Source organism: Oryx dammah, unplaced genomic scaffold, assembly GCF_014754425.2.
Source record: "Oryx dammah isolate SB20612 unplaced genomic scaffold, SCBI_Odam_1.1 HiC_scaffold_26, whole genome shotgun sequence".
NCBI lineage: Eukaryota > Metazoa > Chordata > Mammalia > Artiodactyla > Bovidae > Oryx > Oryx dammah.
Genome location: NW_024070210.1, coordinates 42,775,626 through 42,800,188, shown reverse-complemented (window position 1 = coordinate 42,800,188; position 24,563 = coordinate 42,775,626). Strand labels below are relative to the sequence as shown.

General features: G+C 41.8%; 1 protein-coding gene and 1 non-coding gene across 6 annotated transcripts in view; both read left to right on the top strand.

The window, feature by feature from the left end:
• The first annotated feature begins 1,942 nt into the window (after positions 1-1,942).
• GABPB1 (GA binding protein transcription factor subunit beta 1) overlaps positions 1,943-24,563 on the top strand; it is a 70,359-nt gene continuing 47,738 nt past the window's right edge. For 3 of the 5 annotated variants that reach the window (XM_040226498.1, XM_040226495.1, XM_040226494.1), the window contains exon 1: positions 3,005-3,236. The gene's annotated coding sequence lies outside the window, so the exon portion shown is untranslated. Of the gene's footprint in view, positions 3,237-24,563 lie in introns of all 5 variants that reach the window. The other 2 variants (XM_040226496.1, XM_040226499.1) reach the window with 2 other exon arrangements.
• TRNAR-CCU lies at positions 7,370-7,441 on the top strand. The gene has a single exon. It is a non-coding gene; the product is annotated as a tRNA-Arg (tRNA).

The following is a 24,563-nucleotide window of genomic DNA, read 5'->3' as shown; positions in this document are numbered from 1 at the left end:
TTTAATACTTTTAAATATTGATCACACAGGAAATAGTACTATTTTGGATATATTGGGTCAAATAAAAGATTATTAATTTTTAATCATTTTTTAACTTTTTCAATGTGACTACTGTAAAATTACATATATGCCTTGTGTTATGTTTATACTGGACAGTGCTAGACCAGATAATCAAGTACCAAACCTTGACTCCCTCCTTTTTTTTCCGTTTCCCTGTTTGATTCATTAGCAATATAGGTTAGGTCTAATCATAAAATCCCTCTTCAATACATTCACTTTATCTCTACTGCTATTTATATTACTCCATTGTGGCTCAGTGGTAAAGAATCTGCCTGCTAGTGCAGGAGATGCAGGTTCTATCCTTGGGTAGGGAAGATACCCTGGAGAAGGAAATGGCACCCCATTCCAGTATTCTTGCCTGGGAAATCCCATGGACAGAGGAGCCTGGCAGGCTACAGTCCATGGGGTCACAAGAGTTGGAGATGACTGAGTGACTAAACAACCTCTATTCCTTAAAATCCTTCAATGGCTTTAAAGCTCTGAAACTTACTAAGGATGTAAACTTCATCTGCTACTATTCCTTTCTTTGCTCTCTAGACTTGAGCCACACTGCCTTTCTTGCTTTCTCACCTTAGGATTTTTGCCTTACTATTCCTTTGGTCTCGAATACTGGCCTCAACTAACTTATTCCCATTCCAGTCTTAGCTCAAAAGAATATTTTCTCAGAGGCCATGCAGCCTGCAAGATCTCAGTTCCCCAACCAGGGACTGAACCTGGGCCCACTCAGTAAAGCCTAGCTACCAGGCTATCAGGGAACTCTGAGAGAGGCCATTTCTGAACAATCTCCAAAATTCTGCCTGCTCTCTCTCCCAGAGAAATGCTTCATCCAAATACCCTTTCATTTTCTTCATGAAAGATATTATGATATTATCTTTCCTCTTCTTTTATAAAACTTTATAGTCTGTTCCCTCCACAGAAACAGGAGCAGGAAACTTGTTGGTCTTTTCCCTGCTTAATCTCCTCCAATGAGCAGAACAGTGCCAGTTACAGTTTTTCTCAAAACAACTTAAATGAAAGAATACCTAACTACCTACTAGATATACCTGCTTGGTTGACTCATAAGCACTTCAAATTCTACATGGTCAAAACAGAACCATCTTCCTCCCCTATATGTATTCCTCTTCCCTTGTTTCTAATCTCCATGAAGATATCCTTCAGACTGCTTCTCCAAGACACTTGGGAGTCATCTTTGACATGGCCGTCTGTCATTCCCTATCCAGTCAACCAAATCACCAAGCTCTCAGCAACATCTTTGGTCATACTTTTCACTCCTGTTTACCACCATCTCAGTTCAAGTCATTAATCTCTCACAGACTGTTCTGCCTTTGACTTTTACCTAATAGTGATCTAAAATACAAATCTGATCTTACTATGCTTCTACTTAAAATCTTTCAAGATCTTCCTCTTAGGTCTCAAAAGCTCTCAGCTCTTCTGCACACGGCACTCAAGCTTTTATGACTAGACCTCTTCAGACATCTCTAAGCATTTCTGAAAAAGCACTATCTTCCGCACACTCAACCATTTCTAGTATTTGCCTCCTAACGTTTGCATTCATTACTTCTGTCTGGAAAGTCTCCCCAAATCCTTTACTAAAGCTAACTGCTTTTCCTGCAACATGCCATGCCTCCTTCACAGGTAAATACGGGATTCCTCCTGTATGAAATTTCACAACATTCAGCAGTTTACCCTCATTATACTCCTGATGATGTCTATCTACTTGTTCGCATTCTGCAGCATAAGATCAACGAGTGCAAAGATTCTATTGCAACCATTAACTGAATGTTTACTCAGATAAATCAGTGTTAAAGAAAGGCATGTGAGGATCCAAAGCAGCACTGAAAATATTAAACAGAAAGAAAAATAGAATAGGACTCCTATGTCATTCATTTTATTTTAGGCACATTTTTGTAAGTTACACAAAGACAAATCTCTACATCAATATTACAAATAGGTAAGTGCAGAAAGACTGTTTACCTGAGGCCACCCTAAATCAGTGGGCAATATATTTTTCATTTGTAAACTCTTCTAAATTAAAATCTTGGTGCTGTCTCCCATATTCCCAATTCATAGATATAGATGCCAAAAATTAAGGTTAGAAGATTGGAAAAGTCACTCTCTGGCTCATCTGTTAAGAAGATTATCTATGTTATGGGTTTCTTAGCTAACCATCGTAAGTAAATTAAACTCATAAGACTCTTACTTTGCAAATCACCATTCTCAAATAAACTTTTTTTTGGGGGGGGAGGAGGCGCGAAGCATGCAGGATCTTATTTACCTGACCAGGGATCGAACCTCCGCCCTACAGCCGAAGCGTGCAAAGTGCTTATCACTGGGCTGCCAGGTAAGCTCCCTCAAATAAACTTTTGCTACTTTCTTAATAAAATGCAACAAAAACCTTAACATCCCAAACCCGGAAAAACAAGACTTCTACCTCTGAGTTGACAGTAATTCAAGGGAATTCAGCGAGCAGTTATTAGGATCTACAAAGTATAAGGAACCACCACAGTGTTTAAAAAGGAGGGAGGGAGCTACAGGAACATGTGTTTTCATCTCAGCGCTCATGCCAGAGAGATAAGGTTTGCACACGAACTTCAGCCTCCCACTCCTAGCCCCGCAGAAACGAGCGCGCAGGCTGCGTGGCCAGCCCGCTGCTCCACCGCGCACATGGCCGGCCGCAGCGCCCACCCCCGTGCCGCGCAGGCGCTGGGCGAGCCGGGACTTGCGGTCGCCAAGAGGGATCATTCCGCCGGTTTCTTTGTGTGGCTGAAGCTGTAGAAATGGCTTATTTCCCTCCTCTTCGTTAAAAACAAAAATCAGACCCTTTCGCCCTTTTCTCCCGCCGGAAAGGGATCGGAGAGTGGGTGGGAGGGGGATCTGCTAACTAGGGCAGGGGCGGAAAGCCTCAGAGGAAGAGTTGACGAGGGCCGGGTCTGGGAGGGATGCTGGGAGCTTTGACTCACTCGCACACCATGTGTCCCTCCGCGCGCAGCACGGGGGACTTTTCGGTGGGGATTTTGGGCGCCGACCAGACGCGGCATTTTCGGAAAATAGCGCCCTGTGCAGCTGGAGCGCTTTGTGTTTAGCGGGGCCGCGTCAGCCCGGCAGGGTACGAGGCGCCTCGGGTCCCCGAACCACCTCCTGCTGCTCCCCCGTCGCCGCTCCCGAAGCTTTTCCAGGTCAGTGCGGGTCTGTGTAGGGCCCTGTTACCACCGGATGTGGAAGTTGATCTCTTCGCTGGTAAAAAATAATTCCACTTCCCCCGGAACCCAGATCATCCCCGCGATTTCCTGTTTATTGCATTAAGGCGCCGGGTTTCCGGGGCTCCTGGCCCCGCTTATTCCGCGGGGGTCGGCGGGGTGGGCCTGGGTCCCCGCTCCGCCCGCGCCGCCGCCGCGCTTTGTCCGCTGGCACCCCGCTTCTGGGAGGGGCGGGCAGACATGGTGGCGGCCGCCGCCCCCTCGTCGGCCCCGGCGCACCACGGCCTCCCCGCGGCTCTCCGCCGGGCCGGTCCCGAGCGGCGGGCCCGGAGCGGGATAGGGTCGGGCCAGGGCTGCGGAAACTGCGGCCGCCGAGTGGCAGGCGGTGGGCGGGCGAGGCGGGCTGGCGCGTTACGGCCTTGGCGCTGCCGCCCCGGGAGCCGCCGCTCTCTTTGTCTGGGCCTCCCGACCGCCCAGCCGGAGCGGGGAAGGGTCGGTGGGGGCGGCCGGCCTCCGGCGCGCTGTGCTGTCCGGGCCGCGGGGCCTGGAGGCGCTCGGGCCGCAGCGGGAGCAGCCGGCTTGGCCGGCCCGGACAGGGTTAACGGGAGCGCCCAGCTGCTCCCGTGCGGGTCCGCCGCGGCGATTGCCTCGGCCTCGGGGACTCGAGTTCCTGAGGGAGGAAGCCAGCTGCTCTGGATGCTGGGGACTTCTCTTGGCATTTGCCCGCCGGCATCTGCGGGTGCACGGCCTCCGGGACGAAGTTGAGAATCTTGCCAGGTCATTTCTGTCTCGGCACAGTGTGTTTTTAGTGTGTTTTCGTTGAAGCTCTCCTACCTTGTTGAACCAGCGTGCCTAGCCTCGAGGGTGCATCGTGAAAACTGAAACCAAAGGAATGATATAGGCCTGCTTTGTGTGTGTTTTCCCACTTGAAGCCTGTTTTCAGTACACAGACTCTTGCTTTAAACCTGATTGGACTGTGGCGTGGAGACATCTGTTCAAAGGAGGGGCAGGGACCACAGTACTTCTGAAGGGGGCTTGGTAATGTGGAAATATCTTAAGTGTTCTCTCTGGACACTGATTTGCTGTCTCGATTCAGGCAAGTTACTTTTGTGAAGTGCAGTTTTTATCTGGAAAATGGTTTGGAGTAATGAGTGCAGTAGCTTGCCATCCCAGAGTTAAAGCACCATAGTTGATTATGTAGAAGTTAGTGGCCAGAAGTTCTTTTTGCAGATAGTTTTTTTCACACAGAGGCCCACCCAGCTTGCTTTAAATTTCTTCTCACTGACGTGTAACCATCGACCTTGACACTTCCACTTTCAGGCTCAGATTTTGAATTTAAGGAAACGAAAGATGGCTTTTTTTTTTTTTTCTTAACTTTTTCTCTTTTGGAGTATTTATTTTTCCACAAAATAACAAAATAAAAGTCTACTGCATGTTAACGCCAGTGATATTTTAGGCAAGAGTGACATTGTTTTGCATTTCTGTGTCTTCTGAATGTCTAGTTTAACAGAAGATAGCTGGATTCGTGAACCTACTTCTGCGTTCAGTTTGTTGTGGTATCACATCATGTAACCGCTGGTAAACGCTACTGTGTACTCATGCCTTTTTTCAAAAGCTGAAAAATGTGTCATTTCTATCCTGCTCTCATCATTCAAATCAAATCAGGATATTATTATAAAAGACACATTTAAAAAATACGGACAAGAGGGTTGTTTCTTGTGCTTTTTTCTTGAGCTCTAGCTTCTTTTCAATTTGGGATTTAGATGCATAAACATCATGAATAAAGATTGCATAATCTGCATATGATTTTAGAGACTCAGAATATTTAAAAAAATTTAAGTGATTAAACTTAACTTATTTTAATGATGTACACAAGTGAAACACGAATCCCATGTTAAATTTGCTTATGAAGACTTGTGTGTAGATGTAATTTCTGAAGTCGAACACTTCAAAGTACTATCGGAGTGCCAGATTAAAAAGGAGTCCTGCAGTGAAACCTTTGGTGAAACTGCTTTTGCATTGTAATGCATATACAAATGTAGAGTTAACTCTGTAACTTAAGAGTTCATGAGTTATCTATTTCTGAATCAGTCTGGGTGTTCTAGGTTGGAGGACAGTTGTAAATGTGTGAATACTTAAAGCCATACCTGCTTTGGTTTAATGTTTCTGAAGTGAAGCTTCTGGTTGTTTTGTGAACTTTAGTCTGATTCTGTTAGTCTGTAGTTCTCTCCTGTTCCATCAACAGGAAGCATCTGGTCTGTCTTCATGTAACTGCTAGAAAATGCCAGGTATATTTTTGATGTTTGCTATTCACATGAAAATAAATATCAGATTGGATTTTGAGTTGTACTCCCCACCCTCAGCTCTAGATATATTTATGATGATCTCATCGTCTATAGAATGGACTTTTTTTTTGGCCCTTGAGTACGTTAAGTTAGAAATGGCAGGTAAAACAAACAAGTTGCGAGGGGTTCTGGAGTCACTGCGAGAAAGTTTTGACTCATGAATTAATTACGAGGGTGCCGTACCCCTTTGCAAGCAGGTTGAGTGTAGATAGGCTCCATCTCTTCTCTCTGCAAATACTAATAAGCAAACTGAAACAAAACCTTTAAGTTCAGGGCAGCTTAGTTTTCCAGTGAGTCATTTCTTTGGTCCCTGAGCTTTCCAACTAGTAATCATGTTTCTGTAGCACTATGTGTCTACCTCAGGACAACTGTAATTAGTATATTTAGCTTTTTCTGAAGATGTTTGTTCCATCAGGCTCTCTGGTCGGTTTGTTAGTGTTAGTATTAGGGTCTGTGTGTTCACAATGTTGACAGCAGTGGTCTGCACAGAGAAGATACTTCGGTGCAGCCAGCTGTCCCGTTCAGACGTTGGTGGGCTAATGCAGTTTTATTTGGGCTAAGTATATCCATAATGTTAGAGGCTTGACCATGAAGTGATCCCCACTGAAAGCAAATCCACCTGTAAGGCCACTGGTCCATTTAGAAATAGAAACCTAAAATTCTTAGCCCTAGCTCTCTTAACCTTTTAATGGGGATGATTATAAAGGTTGGCTGTTAGGGCCCAAGGTGCTAATGCACAAATAGTGTGGAAAAGCCTTGATCATTTTAACTGATTGTACGTTTAATATGTATGAACACTTAAACATTTTTAAAAAGTAAATGCCATTTTGAAGAGCAAGGTGTCAGCCCTACTTTACTTTGTACTGGTTGTGTTATACCTGGGGTATTATTTCAAATAGCATACTATCCTATTGTAAGTGGGATCTTGGATCAGTTCTGAAACTTTGTATCAGAATCAGCTGGAGAGCTCATTAAAAAAGACCTATGGAGGCCCAAGCTTAAGTAGGATAGGAACTGGCCCACTCTTGTTTTTCTCACATTCTTTAGATGATAAACAATCAAGTTTAAAAACCACCCAAATATCGAGCATGGCCAGAGAATTTTGATTGTGGAGGGAAATGGAAGGGAGGAAAAGTTGAAAAACTGTGATCTTTGGCCCAAAAAAGAGAAGCTCATCTATTCTGTCACATAGAACAATCAGGTTTGATTTGACCAGAAAGAACTAGGAGCAAGGGGTAGAAATTAGAAGAAGGCAGATTTCAACATTCCTCGAAGAAAAATTCCTCAAAACAACAGTATAATGGGTTGTTTCTGGCGGTAGGCTGTCCCCTTACACTGATGGGCATTCAAGTTAGGAATTCAAGAGAAGGGGAAATGGTGAGCCGAATCAGGATTTCGGCCAGGTTTTGTTAAGTTCCCTACAGACTGTGAGTTTACAAATATGTGTAGGTTTGCAGGTATGAAAGTGGAAGGGCAAAAGCTAATTGAAACAAGTTAGCTTAACTGGATCATAGTTTTCATTTTCTTGGATAAGGAAAAATGAGTATTAAATGAGAGAACTATTTAATGAGGGTTTTTTAAACCCAGCTGTAGTTTGGCATATTCAAAGCCTGAAAAATGGGCATACCTTCTGATGTGGAAATTTTAAGTGAATTTGTTTTGGTATTTATTTTGGTGTAATAGAAATATACCAATAAATCGGTAGCTGTTTACAACCAGTTGCAGCATTGTTGATAATAAAAGCTGCATATTAACACATTACGGGCTTCCCTGGTGGCTCAGAGGTTAAAGCGTCTGCCTCCTATGCGGGAGGCCCAGGTTCGATCCCTGGGTCGGGAAGATCCCCCTGGAGAAGGAAATGGCAACCCACTCCAGTATTCTTGCCTGGAGAATCCTGTGGACGGAGGAGCTTGGTAGGCTACAGTCCACGGGGCCACAAAGAGTCGGACACGACTGAGTGACTTCACTTTCCTTTCATTAACACATTTGATTCCTTCCCTACATTAATCATATATAGTAAGTAATGCTCTCCCCATTTTTCATAAGAGAAAATTGAGGTATAAAGAAATTATTAGGTAGCTTGCCTAAGTTAGCAGAATTAGTAACTGGTAGAGCACAGACTTGGTACAAGCAGTTCTATGCTGTAAAATTGCAAACAACTTAGATGTTTCACAGAATTACCATACATTCCTTCCTTGGGGGTACTGCCTAGCCATTTTTTAATGTTTTGTTGTTGTTAGTCGCTGAGTTGTGTCCAACTCATTTGTAACCCCATGGACTATAGCCCACCAGTCTCCTCTATCCGTGAGATTTCTCAGGCAAGAATACTGGAGTGGGTGGCCATTTCCTTCTCCAGAGGATCTTCCTGACCCAGGGGTCAAACTTGCTTCTCCTGCAATGGAAGGCAGAGTCTTTACTGCTGAGCCATAAGAATGTAAAAACATGAAATATTTTGGTGTATGTTAAATAAAAAAGGTAAATTAAAAAATATGATTTTGATTAAATAACAGGTATATTGACATCTGGAAGGAAATTGCCAAATTGTTAAGTGATTATTTCTGTGTGTAACTTTATAGAAGACTATTTTCTTTTTACTTACACAAATTTTCTAACTTATACGGTGAATTTGTATTATTATGTATCTCTTGGGATTAAAAGGATTAAAGTTATGTTTCAATAAAAATTAAAGATACTAGCATAAGCTGAGTTTGAATTTTACACTGTGCAGTTTATGCAAGTTGACTAAGGAACTGCACATAAATGAGTATTTGAAAGTGCATGAAGTGTTCTGTATTTGTTTGATTCCTTACCACTCTAATATATTAATTGAATGGAGAGAAACACCACTGATTCTTGCCACCCTACCTAATCAGTTCTGTATTTTATGTTTTTTCACCTTATGTGTAATATTTTAAATATTGTGTTCATTCCTAGTTAGTCACTCCCTAGCTCTGTGACTTTAGGCAACTTGCCTAATCTGCTTTACTTTCCTTCTTTGTGCAATTCAAATAATTGCAGTACTTAACTCATGGTGCTTGGAAGGATTAAATGAGTTCAGTTCAGTCACTTAGTCATGTCCGACTCTGCAACCCCATGAAATGCAGCATGCAAGGCCTCCCTGTCCATCACTAACTTCTGGAGTCCACCCAAACCCATGTCCATTGAGTCGGTGATGCCATCCAACCATCTCATCCTCTTTTGTCCCCTTCTCCTCCTGCCCTCAATCTTTCCCAGCATCAGGTCTTTTCAGATGAGTCAGCTCTTCGCATCAGGTGACGGAAGTATTGGAGTTTCAGCTTCAAAATCAGTCCTACCAATGAACACCCAGGAGTGATCTCCTTTTGGATGGACTGGTTGGATCTCCTTGCAGTCCAAGGGACGGACTCTCAAGAGTCTTCTCCAACACCACAGTTCAAAAGCATCAATTCTTCGGCGCTCGGCTTTCTTTATAGTCCACCTCTCGCATCCATACATGACCACTGGAAAAACCATAGCCTCGACTAGATGGTCCTTTGTTGACACAGTAATGTCTGCTTTTTAATATGCTGTCTAGATTGGTCATAACTTTCCTTCCAAGGAACGTATAAATTGATGAGAAAATGTCTGACACATACTTAATAGCTCAGTGCTGTGCTTAGTCAGTCAGTCGTGTATGCTTCTTTGCAACCCCATGAACTGTAGCCCACCAGGCTTTTCTATCCATGGGATTCTCCAGGCAAGAATCCTGGAGTGGGTTGCCATGCCCTCCTCCAGGGGATCTTCCCAACTCAGGTCTCCTGCATTGCATGTGGATTCTTTACCAGCTGAGCCACCGTAGAAACCTAAGAATACTGGAGTGGGTAACCTATCCCTTTTCCAGGGGATCTTCTGTCCCAGGAATCGAACCGGGGTTTAGGTGGATTCTTTGCCAGCTGAGCTACCTGGGAAGCCCTAATAGTTCAATAAATCTTAGCAATTATTGTAGGATCATGGTCTACTAAAACCCTTGGGGGTCTAATGTGCTGTGTGCTTCTAGCTGCATCCGACGCTTTATGACCCCATGGAATGTAGCCTGCCAGGCATCTCTGTCCATGGGAATTCTCCAGGTAGGAATACTGGAGTGGGTTGCCATTCCCTTCTCCAGGAGATCGTTCCAACCCAGGGATCGAACCCAGGTCTTCCCATTGCAGGTGGATTCTTTACCATCTGAGCTACCCAGGAAGAATTTTTTGTATATAGCTAAGGTAGTGTTAATGTAACCTTTCAACGGTTAGTGCAGTAGCCGCCTTCAAACAAGTTACTATTTCTGCTGCAAAATGTTATGAACCTTTACACCAAGTGGGGTAAGTAAAGACTATAAATAACTTCATGTCAGTTTAGGTAAGGTGTTACTGCCAAATAAGTTAATTTGGGTTTCACAGCCTTTTTTGGCTTTTGGAATTGCAGTTAAGGAACCTGTGGAATTTACTTAATTTTGAGTCCTATTTTATTTTACTATTACAACATTTTTAATATTAAAGCATGTATAGGAGGTCCAAGTTCAAGGTGCTACATCACTGGGCTCTGGTAAGGGCCCTCTTTCAGACTGCAGACTTCTCTGTTGTATCCTTTTATGGTGGAAGGTGCAAAGGGACCCTTCTCAGGTCTCTTTTTATGAGGACATTTATCTCATTCATGATCTGACTGCACCTTCCAAAGACTCCTTCCTAATACCATCGCTTTGGGCATTAGGAGTTCAACATAAAATTGAGGGTTGGGGAGACACACAAATATTTAGACGTAGCAAACTGTACTGTATAAGTGAATGATCTAAAAAAATTTCTTACATCCTAACTGGCTTGTGTGAACTTTTGATCTTTGCAGTTATTCCACCTGTGCTCCGTTATCTGTTCTGTTCATAGGGACCCTTAGTTTCTCTCCCTTAGTTTATTCCTGTGTGCATTATATATAGCCTGAACTTGACATCAGTCACTCCTTTCATATTTTACTGGACTCCTGTTGTCAAATCTTCCTACCTATCTAGTTCCTGTTTTTCCTCAGAGATCGCAGTGTATTTGTGGGGGAAGGTAGGTAATTATGAAAATTTCTTGGCCACTATAACTTTATGCTGTACAAATCCAATGGACCCTTACTACTTAGCAGTCATTTTATTAATCTGATATTTTGCTGTTGTTTCATATCTTCCTCTTCTCTCTCAAGAGATACCACTGACTTACATTTAATTGAAAGAGTATAGAATGCAAGCTTGCATGTTGTCACCATGACAAATCTATCCAGTCACCTTATTTTGTAAACAGAATAGAAGAGGAATCTTGCTTTTCTAGAAATCTTGCTGCCATACTTAACTTTCCTTTGATCACTTTAATCGTTAACTGCAGGGATTTCTCCTTACCTTCAAATATTGCAGTGTATACAGACTTCTATGTTTTAGAGGAAAAGAAACGACTAACTATTAACTACTGTTCTTTTTAGCTATCTTCCTCATTTCTTTATTTCAAAAATTTTAAGACAGTTAAAATATTGCTGCCCTCAGCTCTTTGGCTACTTCTTCCCTAAGTTATTGCCATTTTGTAATGACATGACATGTGAATGTGACCTTCAGACTGTTGCTTCAAGGCACATCCTTCCCAATGGTATTGGTTTCATCCTGGTTTTATTCGGGCAGTGTGTATGTGTTACTGTTGACTCCCACATAGGCTTCGTAACCTCTCCTGTCCTTGCCTTTCATCTTAGTGTGCCACCTTGATTTTCCTTTTCTAGTTGCTTCATTTGCGAATTTCTGTTGTTTCATGATCCTCTTACCACTGTCATTCCTCTCAGTACTTGGCTCTGTGCTCACTCCTGTTTGTCTCTTCTTCATGGATGTTTTATATGTTAATGACCCATAGGGGTATTCCCTAGGTTGGTATCTCCAGTTGGTTTACGAAGTATTTCCTTTGAAAGGCTCAAGGAATTTCATTCTCTTTTTGGTTTATTATTACCCAACTTCCACCTACTTTATTTTTCTTTGTTTTATCATCATCATGCTTAAATCTTGAAGTCGTCTGTGATATGTTTCTCCTTTATTTCTTATACCCATCATTATTCCATCAATATCCAGCATTATTCTTTAGGTTAATTTTTCCTGGATCTCTATTTTTGGAATTCTGCATTGCCTATTATTTGCCCTTTCTAACTTTATTTATTTATTTAAAAATATTTACTTAGTTATTTGGCTGCACTGAGTCTTAGTTGTGGCATGTGGAATCTAGTGCCCTAATCAGGGATTGAACCCAGGCCCCCTGCACCAGGAGCTTGCAGTCAGCCACTGGACCACCAGGGAAGTCCTGCCCTTTCTAACTTTCTTCCAATCCATCTTGCATATGGCTGCCAGAATAATTTTCCTAAAAATTTTTTTGAGCCTATTGCTGCTAAACCTAAGCAGCGTGAAGAGAGAACATGTACTGTTGACCTTTGCACTCTCCACTGTGCCAAGCAAAGTGAATTGAACTTGTGCTGAATAAATGTTTGAATGGATCATCGTTTGCTCAAAACACAGAACGACTCTCAATTGTCTACAGGATAAAGTCCAAACTCTGCTTTCTGGCTTTCAAGTCTTTCTGTTTTACACCTTGTTTCTTTAGCCTTATTCTTGACTTTTTAACATCACCAAGATAGTATTTGCTCCATAGGATGCCATACTTAGGCTTGACTCCATGTGTTCTTCCTTTTCCTTTTCCTGGCTGGTCAAAGCCTCTTCAGCCTAATAGTACTCTGTGCCAGGCACGGTTCCAATCTCTGGTGTTTCAGTAATGAACAAAACAGAAGACAAAGTCTCTGTTTTCTTGGAGCTGACATTCAGTGTTGGGGGAGAGAGGGCACAGTAAACAAATGTCAGGTGGTAATGAATGTAATGAAGAGTAAAACTGGGTGAATGGATGAATACAGACACGAGAATGCAATGTTAAAGAGAACGGGGAGTAAAGGACTAGTTTTAAATTACTTGTTAAAAAAAGAAGAAAACTAAAAAAATAAATGACTTGAAGGCAGTTTGGTATCTATCATAATTACCATTGCATTTATCCCTGTCCCAGCAGCCCAACTTAAGGGAATTTATCTTACAGTTCTATGAAATGAAATGATGCATTTACAAAGTTATTAATTACAGTGTAGTTTATAATAGCAATAAAGTCCACCTACAGTAAACTGAGATGTATCCATACAACACCTATACAACAGCATGCTAAGCAGCTTTACAGAAAATGAGGAAGCTGTCTATGAACTAATAGGAAAGGATCTTTAGGATGCGTTAAGAAAAGCAAGTGCAGAAAGTGTATATAGTAATGCAATCATTTGGTAACTATAGAAATATTGGAAGGATATCCATGAAACTACTAAAGGTGAGTAATTGTGTCTGGGGAGAAGATGGGGATAGCATAAATGTTTCTATTGAGACTTCAATGTATACATTTCTATGTTTTGAATTTTTGAACTATTGAAAACAGAAGAGCAAAGAAGAAATAAAGTAGCTCCTATAAGACTTGATGATTTGCTGTATGTAGAGACAAGAGGGAGAGGGAGTAGTTGAGGATAGCTCACAGATTCTCCAATTTGGGAGGAAAAGAGGGTGATAGTGTTACCAGTGATGCAAGAGGAAGACTGGGTTTTGGCATGTGCATGAGAAGTTCTGGTCAGGCCAGTTGATGAGTGCTTTTACTCTTCTGTAATTTTGTGTGTATATGTGTGTGGCTGCTTAGTCACTCAGTTGCGTTTCACTCTCTGTGACCCCATGGACCGTAGCCCACCAGACTCCTCTGTTCAGGGTATTATTCCAGCAAGAATACTAGAGTGGGTTGTGATTTTCTCCTTCAGGATATCTTCCCGACCCAAGGATCGAACCCACATCTCCTGAGGCTCCTGCATTGGCAGGTGAATTCTTTACCACTGAGCCACCTGGGAAACCCTGTATGTATGTGTGTGTTTGTATAATTTATGTTCTTTAGATATAGAACTCGAGGTTGTCTTGAACATGAATAGTAAATAGTCATCAATAAACATTTTTTATCCTTCAATTGCAGACATTTATATTATGTTTTTTTTTGAAAACAGCTTTGTAGTGATGTCATAATTTTATAGTCAAATAGGGACTTTGGTATGCACAGGTAGAATGTAGATAGAGCAATAGAGAATGTATATCTGATAGCTTATATGGGAAATAGGAAATTTATTGGCATAGTTCCAATTTAATTATATCTTTTGATGCCTGAAATTAAAAGCAATAAAAAAGGCTTTTTAATAAGAAAGTGATCTTTCACTTCAGTTCAGTCCCTCAGTCATATCCAGTTCTTTGTGACTCCATGAACCGCAGCACGCCAGGCCTCCCTGTCCATCACCAACTCCCGGAGTTTACGCAGACTCTTGTCTGTTGAGTTGATGATGCCATCCAACCATCTCATCCTCTGTCGTCCCCTTCTCCTCTTTCCTTCAATCTTTCCCAGCATCAGGGTCTTTTCCAGTGAGTCAGCTCTTCGCATCAGGTGGCCAAAGAATTGGAGTTTCAGCTTCAGCATCAGTCCTTCCAATGAACACTCAAGTCTGATCTCCTTTAGGATGGACTGGTTGGATCTCCTTGCAGTCGAAGGGTCTCCCAAGAGTCTTCTCCAACACCACAGTTCAAAAGCATCAATTCTTCTGTTCTCAGCTTTCTTTATAGTCCAAGTCTCACATCCATAGATGACTACTGGAAAAACCATAGCTTTGTTGGCAAAGTAATATCTCTGCTTTTTAATATGCTGTCTAGGTTGGTCATAACTTTCCTTCCAAGGAGTAAGTGTCTTTTAATTTCATGGCTGCAGCCACCATCTGCAGTGACTTTGGAGCCCCCCAAAATAAAGTCAGCCACTGCTTCCCCACCTATTTCCCATGAAGTGATGGGACCGAATACCATGATCTTACTTTTCTGAATGTTGAGCTTTAATCCAACTTTTTCACTCTCCTCTTTCACTTTCATCAAGAGGCTCTTTAATTCTTCTTCACTTTCTGCCATAAGAGTGGTGTCATCTGCATATCTGAGTTTATTTGTATTTCTTTCAGCAATCTTGATTCCAGCTTCTGCTTCATCCAGCCCAGTGTTTCTCATGATATGCTGCTGCTGCTGCTGCTAAGTCGCTTCAGTCGTGTCCGACTCTGTGCGACCCCATAGACAGCAGCCCACCAGGCTCCCCCGTCCCTGGGATTCTGCAGGAAAGAGCATTGGAGTGGGTTGCCATTTCCTTCTCCAATGCATGAAAGTGAAAAGTGAAAGTGAAGTCGCTCAGTCGTGTCCGACTCTTTGGGACCCCATGGGCTGCAGCCCACCAGGCTCCTCCGTCCAATGGATTTTCCAGGCGAGAGTACTGGAGTGGGGTGCCATCATGATGTACTGCATAGAAGTTAAATAAGTTTCTCATGATGTACTCTGCATATAAGTTAAATAAGAAGTGGGAATACCAGACCGCCTGACCTGCCTTTTGAGAAATCTGTATGCAGGTCAGGAATCAACAGTTAGAACTGGACATGGAACAACAGACTGGTTCCAAATAGGAAAAGGAGTATGTCAAGGCTGTATATTGTCACCCTGCTTATTTAACTTCTATGCAGAGTACATCATGAGAAATGCTGGGCTGGATAAAGCACAAGCTGGAATCAAGAAGTGATCTTTAGGGTAGTTGAAATTATTTTAATATTTAAAACAATATTAAAACTGAGGGAAGTTTATAATAGAGCATACAGTTTTGTTTTTTTTAAATATAGTGTATTGAGGAGTAACTGTGTAAGATAAGAGGTTTTAACCTAATGGAGGAAAGGAGTCATGAAATGCATGGGTGCTGCTTAGAACAAACTCTTGCTGTATAATTTTGGATTTAAACTTTCTTGGATGAGTTATAGTTCAGAATCTGATTTTGGAGGCCCTGATTTATCCATATGAGGTTTACTTGATTTCTATTTGGCTACTGTCCAAAAATAAAAGGGGAGCATAGATAAATCACATAACATGCCAGGACTTGCAAATGTATTAGTAGTTCTTTTCTGGGTTTATGTTAACAAGGATTTGGGTGTGGAATAGCAATAAAAAAGAGCTGTTAAGTAATTCTTGTTTGCGATTTAAAATTTTAACCATTTTATGTCTGACGAGAAGATGTTATACTGGCAGTAGTTTTCTTTTAAAAATATAATGTTATATAGGATCATGTAACAGTTGGAGGTTTTTGTTTTTGTTTTTCTTTTAACTGCATGTGACATGTGGGATCTGGCATGTAAGATCTTAATTCCCCAACCAGGGATTGAATCCTTGCCCCCTGCAGTAAGCATAGAGTCTTAACCACTAGACTTCCAGGGGAGTCCCCAGAGATGGTCTTGTTTGAGTGAGGGTGAAACTGTTTGGTAGCCTCCAACCTGTACTACTTACCCCTTCACTCCCTGTTTTTCTCAGTATTGCAGACCTTTGGAGCCTGGGAAACCCAATTTGAGAAATGCTGAATTGGGCTTGGTTACAGTTTTGGCTTGGATTGACTCTTACCTCTTATATATCTTTGTGTCCAGTTGAGTGGACAGTGGTGGAAAGAATGGTGATAGCATAGTGTATAGAAATTAACCTGAAGAAGCATTTAATTAGTGGTTCTCAATCGGAGAGATTTTGCAAAAGCTAGAGAAATTTTTTGATGTTGTGAAACAGTTGGGGGGTTGCTACTGGTATCTTAGGGTGGGGAGTAGGGTTGCTGCTAAATATGGAGAAACTCTTGCCTAGTTAAATAACCACTTTGTATGTTGCACTATTCTGAAGTAGTTATGCATTCAAATGACAGTAAAAGAAAGTCTTGTCTCTACCCATAAGAAACTTAAAATCTAGCTAAAGCATCTCAAACTTTTAACAGTCTGTGGCCAACCTCCTTGACATCTGACCCACCCTATCCCACTTTGACACCTTTATTTCAGTAAATAATCCTATTTTTCACCAAGTTGTTCAGGCTAAAAGCTTAGTTGTTATCTTTGACTCCTCTTTTTTTTCTTGTACATTGACCTCTGATAGATCAGGAAGTGGAGAAGGAGATGGCAACCTACTCCAGTATACTTGCCTGGAGAATTCCATGGACCGAGGAGCATGGTGGTCCATAGTCCATGGTGTCCCAAAGAGTCAGACGCGACTGAACGACTAACACAACATCAGGAAGACGTGTAAACTCTACTTTGAAATGTGTCTTGGCATCTGGGTAATGGTGGGATAGATTATTTAAACCAGCCCTCTTTTTAGGAACAACTGAAAATGCTGCATATGGCATCTAAAGCACTGCCTTAGGAGCTTTGAAGAACTGGGGAGATAGTGGAATCTGGTAAGTCAGATTCTAGAAGAAGCCTAAACCAAGGGAGGCCAGCAGAATGCCTAGAGAACTGAAGCCACTTTTCCCCTGAGTGTATTTGTTGATATCAAGAAATTTAGGGTTTCCATTCATCAGCTTTGTGGGATGAGATGGACAGAAATCAAACACTCAGAGCTTATCTATGTAAGAGTCATATAAGAGATCTGTCCTTATTAGGCTTGAACCTGTATGTCTACTTCTGAGAGGGAAGGATGAACCAGAGCAAATCCTTGAACCCCTTTCATCCATTGCCTACTTCCCAGTCAAATATCAAAGGACTTCACGGCAAGTTGTCTTGGTACTGAGCAGAACAGGAGAAAAAAAAAACTACAAAATTGTGGCCCCAGCCTAGTGAGGTAAGGGCACCTTAATTTATAACTTAATTTGGATTGGTCCCTGACTGGTATTATCCCTTTGGTGTTTTGCAGAAGCAAATAGAAATATTCCTTTGAGTAATATTCCTTCATGTTAGGCCTCCCCAAAATAATTCTTGAAGGACACTGACAGGCACATAGTCAAAGATAACCAACCGTACACGCAGACAAACATGAGCAAGAACCAGTTGAAATGAGAGACAGCAGAAAAAGATTGTCATAGGCATCATATATTAGAAAATACAGGTTAAACAACCATAATTACTGTGTTCACAGAAATAACACATCTGAAGAGAGGAAGCAGAAAAAAATGTCATTGTAGATTTGAAAATAACAAATACAACTACTGGAAATAAATAGAGTAAATGAATTAAAAACTTAATGGTGCAGTTTGCAGCAGGTTAGACCCATCAGGGGGAGAGGGTAGTGGCACCCCACTCCAGTACTCTTGCCTGGAAAATCCCATGGACGGAGGAGCCTGGTGGGCTGCAGTCCATGAGGTCACTAAGAGTCGGACACGACTGAGCGACTTCACTTTCACTTTTCACTTTCATGCATTGGAGAAGGAAATGGCAACCCACTCCAGTGTTCTTGCCTGGAGAAGCCCAGGGACGGGGGAGCCTGGTGGGCTGCCGTCTCTGGGGTCGCACAGAGTCGGACACGACTGAAGCGACTTAGCAGCAGCAGCAGACCCATCAGGGAAATTTTTGAACTAGAATATAGATCAGACAGCATTATCCAAGATGTAGCTTCAAGGTAGAAAAGATAGAATGGATGGAAAATACAGATGACAGGGTAGAGATATGGAGGATAGTGTGAGAAAGTCTTAATTGGAATTCCAGAAGAAGAGAAAAAAGAAAAATAGGTCATTTAGAGAGTTGATTACTGATGTTTTCCAGAAACAATGAAAGATACCAAACTAGGATTCAAGAATCCCAGTGAATCCATATTACAGTGAAAATAAATTCACACCTCAGTTCAGTTCAGTTCAGTTGCTCAGTCATGTCCGACTTTGCGACTCCATGGACTGCAGCATGCCAGGCTCTCCTGTCCATCACCAACTCCTGGAGCTTTCTCAAAATTCATGTCCATCGAGTCAGTAATGCCATCTGACCATCAAAACTTCTGTTGGCCCCTTCCCCTCCCGCCTTCAATCTTTCCCAGCATCAGGGTCCTTTCTAGTGAGTTTTTCGCATCAGGTGGCCGAAGTATTGGAGTTTCAGCTTCAGCATCAGTCCTTCCAATGAATATTCAGGACTGATGTTCTTTAGGGTAGACTGGTTGGATTTCCTCGCAGTCCAAAGGAGTCTCGAGTCTTTTCCAACACCACAGTTCAAGAGTGTGAATTCTTCGGCATTCAGCTTTCTTTATAGTCCAACTCTCACATCCATAGATGACTACTGAAAAAAGCATAGCTTTGACTAGATGGACCTTTGTTGACAAAGTAATGTCCCTGCATTTTAATATGCTGTCTAGGTTGATCATAGCTTTCCTTCCAAGGAGCAAGTGTCTTAATTTCATGGCTGCAGTCACCATCTGCAGTGATTTTGGAGGCTTCCAAAATAGAGTCTCTCACTGTTGTCATTGTTTCCCCATCTATTGGCCATTAAGTGATGGGACCAGATGCCATGATCTTACTTTTCTGATTGTTGAGCTTAAGCCAACTTTTTCACTCTTTTCTTTCACTTTCATCAAGAGGCTCTTTGGTTCTTCTTTGCTTTTTGCCATAAGGGTGGTGTCATCTGCATATCTGAGATTATTGATATTTCTCCCAGCAATCTTGATTCCAGCTTCTGCTTCATCCAGCCCAGCATTTCTCATGATGTACTCTGCATATAAGTTTAACATCAGGGTGACAGTATACAGCACTGATGTACTCCTTTCCTTGTTTGGAACCAGTCTGTTGTTCCATGTCCTGTTCTAACTTGTTTCTTGACCTGCATACAGGTTTCTCAGGAGGCAGGTCAGGTGGTCTGGTATTCCCATCTCTTTCAGAATTTTCCACAGTTTATTGTGATCCACACAGTCAAAGGCTTTGGCATAGTCAGTAAAGCAGAAGTAGATAATTTTCTGGAACTCTCTTGCTTTTTCTATGATCCAGCGGATATTGACAATTTGATCTCTGATTCCTCTAACATTTCTAAATCCACCTTGAACATCGCTGGAAGTTGAAGACATGTTGGAGAATTTTGAGCATTACTTTGCTAGCATGTGAGATGAGTGCAATTCTGTGGTAGTTGAACATTCTTTGGCATTGTCTTTCTTTGGAATTGGAATGAAAACTGACCTTTTCCAGTCCTGTGGGCACTGCTGAGTTTTCCACATTTGCTGGCATATTGAGTGCAGCACTTTCACAGCATCATCTTTCAGGATTTGAAATAACTTAACTGGAATTCCATCACCTCCACTAGCTTTGTTTGTAGATACTTCCTAAGGCCCACTTGACCGCATTTCATGATATCTGGCTCTAGGTGAGTGATCACAGCGTGGTTATCTGGGTCATGAAGATCTTTTTTGTATAATTCTTCTGTGTATTCTTGCCACCTCTTCTTAATATCTTCTGTTAGGTCCATACCATTTCTGTCCTTTATTTTGTGCATCTTTGCATGAAATGTTCCTTTGGTATCTCTTAATTTTCTTGACATCTCTAGTTTTTTTTCCCCCCATTCTATTGTTTTCCTCTATTTCTTTGCACTGATCACTGAGGAAGGCTTTCTTATCTCTCCTTGCTATTCTTTGGAACTCTGCATTCAGATGGGCATATCTTTCCTTATCTGCTTTGCCTTTACCTTCTCTTCTTTTCTCAGCTGTTTGTAAGACCTCCTCAGACAGCCATTTTGTCTTTTTGCATTTGTTTTTCTTGGGGATGCCCTTGATCACTGCCTCCTGTACAGTGTCCAGAACCTCCATCCATAGTTCTTCAGGCACTCTATTAGAGCTAATCCCTTGAATCTATTTATCCCTTCCACTGTATAATCATAAAGGATTTGATTTAGGTCATACCTCAATGATCTGTTGGTTTTCCCTACTTTTCTTCAATTTCAATCTGAATTTGGCAATAAGGAGTTAATGATCTGAGCCACAGTCAGCTCCTGGTCTTGTTTTTGCTGACTGTATAGAGCTTCTCCATTTTTGGCTGCAAAGAATATAATCAGTCTGATTTTGGTACTGACCATCTGGTGATGTCCACGTGTAGAGTCTTCTCTTGTGTTGTTGGAAGACGGTATTTGCTATGACCAGTGTGTTCTCTTGTCAAAACTGTTTGCCTTTGCACTGCTTCATTTTGTATTCCAAGACCCAATTTGCCTGTTAATCCAGGTATCTCTTGACTTCCTACTTTTGCATTCCAGTCCCCTGTAGAGAAAAGGACATCTTTTTTTGAATGTTTGTTCTAGAAGGTCTTGTAGGTCTTCATAGTACCATTCAACTTTAGCTTCTTGAGCATTATTGGTTGGGGCATAGACTTGGATTACTGTGATGTTGAATGGTTTGCCTTGGAAACGAACAGAGATCATTCTGTTGTTTTTGAGATTGCATCCAAGTACTGCATTTCAGACTCTCTTGTTGACTATGGCTACTCCATTTCTTCTAAGGGATTCTTGCCCGCAGTAGTAGATATAATGGTCATCTGAGTTAAATTCACCCATTTCAGTCCATTTTATTTCGCTGATTCCTAAACTGTCGATGTTCACTCTTGCCATCTCCTTTTGACCACTTCTAATTTACCTTGATTCAGGGACCTAAGATTCCAGATTCCTATGCAATACTGTTCTTTACAGCATCGGACTTTACTTCCATCCCCAGTCACATCCACAACTGGGTGTTGTTTTTGCTTTGGTTCCATCTCTTCATTTCTGGAATTATTTCTCCACTTGTCTCCAGTGGTATATTGGGCACCTACTGCACTGGGGATTTCATCTTTCAGTCTCCTATCTTTTTGTCTTTTCATACTGTTCATGGAGTTCTCAAGGTAAGATTACTGAAGTGGTTTGCCATTCCCTTCTCCAGTGGACCACATTTCGTCAGAACTCTCCACCATGACCTGTCCGTCTTGGGTGGACCTACACGGCATGGCTCCTACTTTCATTGAGTTAGAAAAGGCCGCAGTCCATGTATCAGTTTGAGTAGTTTTCTGTAATTGTGGTTTTCTTTCTCTCTGCCCTCTGATGGATAAGGATAAGAGGCTTGTGGAAGCATTCTGATGGGAGGGACAGGCTGTGGGGGAATCTGGGTCTTGCTTTGATTGCCATGCTCAGTAAATCTTTAATCTAATTTTCTGTTGATGGGAGGGGCTGTGTTCCCTCCCTGTGGTTTGTCCTGAGACCAAACTATGGTTGAGGTAATGAAGATAATGGCAGCCTCATTCAAAAGATCCCATGCATGCACTCAGTGCCTCTGACCCATGCTGACCCATGCCTCCGCTGGAGACTCCTGGACACTCATGGGCAAGTCTGGGTCAGTCTCTTGTGGGGTCACTGCTCCTTTCTCCTGGGTCCTGGTGTGCACAAGGTTTTGTTTGTGCCCTTCAAGAGTCTGTTTCCTCAGTCCTGTGTAAGTTCTGGCGTCTCTGTGGTAGGGTTAATAGTGACCTCTTCCAAGAGGGCTTATGCCATACCCAGCTCTGCTGCACCCAGGCCACTGCTGACCCATACCTCCACAGGAGATGCTCAAACACAGCTCTGGCTCATTCTCTGGGGTCTCTGAGTCCCGGTGCGCACTAGGTTTGTTTGAGCCCTCCGAGCGTCTCTGGTGGGTATGGGGTTTGATTGTAAATGTGATTTTGCCCCTCCTACTGTCCTCTTGGGGCTTCTCCTTTGCCCTTGGATGTGGGATATCTTTTTTTGGTGGGATCCAACATTCTCCTTTTGACGGTTGTTCAGCAGAGAGTTGTAATTTTGGAGTTCTTGCAGATGAGCGCACATCCTTCTGCACTGCCATCTTGAATTCACACATCATAATGAAATTGCAGAAAACCAATGACATTAAGAAAAATTTTAAAAGTAGCTGCAGGAAAAGATAACCATTGAAGTAGCAAGAATTGGGCTAACAGATGACTTCTCAACAATATAAATCAAAAGATAGTGAAATAATATCTGCAATATGAAATAAAAAAAGGAAAAAGCCTGTCAACCTAGAATTTTATGCCCAGTGAAAATATCTTTGAAGAATGATGGTGGAAATAAAGATATTTTAAACAAAAACAGATTGTTATCAACATTGATTAAAGATAATTTAAACCAGCTTCATTCAGTAGAAGTTTTTGTGATGATAGAAATATTCTTTGTGCTGTTCAGTATTGTAGTTATAAGTTACATAGGACTGATGAACTCTTGAAATGTGGCTAGTGTGATTGAGGAACTACAGTTTTCATTAATTTAAATGGTTACACGCACCTTATTAGTGCAGTTCCTAAAGCATATACGTCAGGTAGAATGAACTCCGGAGAAGGCAATGGCATCTCACTCCAGTACTCTTGCCTGGAAAATCCCATGGACGGAGGAGCCTGGTAGGCTTCAGTCAATGGGGCCACTAGGAGTCGGACGTGACTGAGCGACTTCACTTTCACTTTTCACTTTCATGCATTGGAGAAGGAAATGGCAACCCACTCCAGTGTTCTTGCCTGGAGAATCCCAGGGATGAGGGGTCCTGGGGGGCTGCTGTCTCTGGGGTCACACAGAGTCGGACACGACTGAAGTGACTTAGCAGCAGCAGCAGCAGCAGATGAACCCCCCATGGTCAAAATAGAAGGTATGAAGGGCTGAAAAATAAAGTGATATATATTTAGAAAATGAGAAGGAGTAAGGACTGTATAGAACAGTACAAATTATCTAATGGATTTAAAAATAAGACAATAGAACAGAAATGAATGGGATTCTAGATTCTGGGGTCCTTTGTCTAGAAGGAGGGTAAATTAAAAAAAATGTGGTAAACTTTAAATATATAAAAGGAAAGGAAAGAGTATAATGAACCCCACATATTCATTACCTAACTTCACCAGTGATCAACTCATGGCTAATCTGGTTCCACATACATCCCTCAATTAGTTTATAACAAATTTCAAGTATCATATCATTTAATCTATAAATATATTGTTTTCAATCCTAAAATGTTATAAACTTAAACTAAATATCATTGTCAGATCCAGACAGTTTCTTACTATCAATATTAATATCTTAATACACATTTAAGCTTTCTTAATACACCTTTAGGCAGTGTTTCAAATCTCCAAATGATCTTTTTAATGTATTTTAAATTTAGGGCAGTTTTAGCTGCACAGCAAAATTGAGGGGCGAATAGAAAGGTTTCTCATACACCATCTTTCCCCATACATGTATAACCTCCGCCATTGCCAGTATCCCCCAGCAGAGTAGTAGTACACTGTTACAACTGAACCTGCATTAACACATCATAGTCCATAGTTGACATTATGGTTCATTCTTGGTGGTGTGCATTCTATGGATTTGGAAAAATGTATAGTGACAAGTATCTATCATTAATGGTATCATGCAGGTAGTGCCCTAAAAAAAGTGACTTTTAAAAATTTACATTTAGTTTCTTCAGACTGAATCAAAACAGAGTCCACACATTGTGTTTGATTGATGTGTTGGTTGGATCTTCTAAACTCTGTAGGTTTTGGGGAAAGGGGGAACTAAAGATTTTGATTAACTTTAGACTTTAATACATGGTATGATATCTAGGGAACCACTAAAGAAAGAGGATATAACTTCCAGATCAGTAGATGAAATAAATTTCTTTTTTTAACAATCAATCTGAAAGAAGATGAGAAAGAACAGAAACTGAACAGAGAACAGTGGAAAGCATACAATAAGATGCTAGATTTAAACCTAGGTAGATAGTACTTACGGAGAAGACCATGGCACCCCACTGCAGTCCTCTTGCCTGGAAAATCCAATGGACGGAGGAGCCTGGTAGGCTGCAGTCCATGGGTCCCTAAGAGTTGGACACGACTGAGCGACTTCACTTTCCCTTTTCACTTTCATGCATTGGAGAAGGCAATGGCACCCCACTCCAGTGTTCTTGCCTGGAGAATCCCAGGGACGGGGGAGCCTGGTGGGCTGCCGTCTTTGGGGTCACACAGAGTTGGACACGACTGAAGCAACTTAGCAGCAGCAGCAGATAGTACTTAAAGGTAGAAGTGTCCAAATGATCACACAGGTATCATCCTAGCACACAGCACTACCAGCCTGAAATATTTTCATAACTAGTATTCCT